This window comes from Cyphomyrmex costatus, unplaced genomic scaffold, assembly GCF_001594065.2.
Source record: "Cyphomyrmex costatus isolate MS0001 unplaced genomic scaffold, Ccosl1.0 scaffold584, whole genome shotgun sequence".
Classification (NCBI taxonomy): Eukaryota; Metazoa; Arthropoda; class Insecta; order Hymenoptera; family Formicidae; genus Cyphomyrmex; species Cyphomyrmex costatus.
In genome coordinates, this window is record NW_017280018.1 from 21,897 (window position 1) to 24,633 (window position 2,737).

A 2,737-nucleotide genomic window follows, 5' to 3' on the forward strand; every position below is an offset into this window, starting at 1 on the left:
CTATGAATCTCAAGTCAGAATTAAAAAATTAAAAAATGTGGTTACGAATGAAAATTTTTTATTTTGTCCGCCATATTGAATCCGCCATTTTGAATTTTGAAAAACCGACAACGATTTCGTGATCAGAGACGTCAAAAACCATCGTGTGCCAATTTTCATGAGTATTGATAAATGCATGGCTCAAAAATGTACATTTCTTTATACGATAATATACCCACTTAAACGATTCATGTTATAATCGTCATTTTTAAAGCAACCATATTGAATTTCGAAATGAAACTGGATCCATTTTAAAGTTTGGGGTATGTGTGAATGTAATTTGAAGTTTTTAGGGATCATTAATGGGTATATCGATCTCAAAAACAGCGTTAAAAATAAAAATGACACAAAAAACACATTTTTTATCAAAAAAATCGCTTGTAACTTTTTTCAGACGAATTTTTTGGTAATTTCAACAACGCCATCTGAAAGAGCGTCAAATTTCGGTTCGGAAACGATGGTTGCCCATGTTTTTCCATGAAATTTAGAGAGAACGAGCGACCGCCGAAGACGGCGCCTCTTCGCTGTCGCGAGTTTATCAATGTGTTCAGTAAAAAATCTTTAATATCTCAGTAAATAAGGCATATATGACAAAGTTACTACGGACTTTTTTCATTGCTTTTCAATAGAGAAACATTTTTTGTTGGAACTTTTTTTTCGTACAACGTAATCTTTTCGAGATATATCGATTTAAACAATTAAATTGTTTATAACAAAAAACGTACCACTTTAAACAAAAAATAACCGACAGATTCGGATTCAGGAGGTCAAAATCTACAAGAATCAATGTCATTTGCCTTAGGACATAAAAATGTATACAGAACCATAGCCAGCGCCTGTACTATCGAGCTGGCGCACGAACCAGCTGACGCAGTCGTTATCGCGACGAAACCGATACTCCGATAACGCGTCGTTGTACGAGCACCGCACGTAGTATCCTATACTGAATACTTCGTGCTGCTGGTACGCGTATGACAATGCTGATGGTGTTGATGCATCTTCCGTCTTCTTCAGCACGCACTCCAGGTCGGCGTACACGATGAAAGGTGCCTTTTCCTTTCTGCTGTAGTTGCGGAAGGCCAACCATTTGTCGTCTTCGCTAGGCAAGCGGATTGCACAGTTGTTCAATTTACCACATTTCTCGCTGTGGCTCTCCAATTTCTGAATTGTGCTAAAGTAGTGGAGGCAACTGGAAGAAGAAACAAAAAACAAACACTTATTAGTATACCATTTTTTAATTTGTAACGATGCCCCCCTAAAAATGCATCGTTCCTACGTGGGCAGGGGCAAGGCGCCTGTTCATATATTAAAATTAATTCGCAGGTACAGCAGCCGCCGAAACCGCCAGTCTCGTCGGAAAATGCCGATCGACGCCGGAGACCGCCGATCGGAAATCTTCTCTTCCACGAGAAGCCGATCGGCGGAAAATATCGAGACCGACCGGAGTATTGCGAACGAGACTGGCGGCTCCGTATAAAATACCGCGTCGACTACGCGACGCGACCTTTTTGCCTATCACCAGCCGTACCGCACACTTCCGAATCATCAGCTCCTTCACAGTACTCCGAGACCGACATCCAAGACCTGCTCATTCCGACGAACCTAGGGGCTAGGGCGTATCCTGCCTCTGCTGGGCGTTCTCGGCCGCCGGACGAACCGTCTACGGATAGATCTCCGAACACGTACCGCGTTGCTCCGACGAACCTAGGGGGTAGAGTGTTCTCTGCCTCTGCCGGGCGTTCTCGAACACCGGACAACCGCTGCAGCTTCCTGCACACCTCCGCACCCATTGTTCTTCCTATCTCGAATATTCCTGTCCCGATAACCAGCACTCGAAAGGGGGTAGGGCGCTCTCTGCCTCTGCCGGGCGTTCTCGGCCGCCGGACAACCGCTGCAGCTTCCTGCACACCTCCGCACCCTTTGTTCTTCCTATCCCGAATATTCCTGTCCCGATAACCAGCACTCGAAAGGGAGTCGGGCGCTCTCTGCCTCTGCCGGGCGTTCTCGGCCGCCGGACAACCGCTGCAGCTTCCTGCACACCTCCGCACCCCTTGTTCTTCCTATCCCGAATATTCCTGTCCCGATAACTAGCACTCGAAAGGGGGTAGGGCGCTTTATGCCTCTGTCGGGCGTTCCCGGCCGCTGGTTATTGGACCCATTTCCTTCTATTCCTCAACCATCTTTGCTTCACGCGCCGAGCCGCGTTTTCTTGCTGGCGAATACACGCGTTCCGTCGCGTTGATAAACACCGCCCTGTCGCGAATCAACCGACCGCCGAAAAAACGAGCGACGTCACAAGCACCGCCTCGCCGTACGAATCTCAGGCACCGCCGACCGCCGATTTCGTATACCCGGCAGCTACTGCCACACCGTGTCTCGCCTTGTAAATACTGCGCGCATTTAGAAGTTGTTGTATAATTTGAATGTTTGGCCTTCCGTCGATAGTATAAACAATAAGCACGGCTCGGCTTAGAGCTCCGAGCGCGTTCCGAGTTTGACCGAAGTTGCGCACTGAGAATTCAGTCCAGTCATCCTCGCGAACGAAGGAAGATGTACCTTTTGTCACTTACGATTAGAATAATTATTAAGTTCAATTAATCCAAGTCTAAGTATTAATCTCACCTCAACCTCCATCATGGTAGCAGAGCGTGGTTGTGGTACTCGTGAATAACAGTGCAAGCACAAAAATAAATCGGAC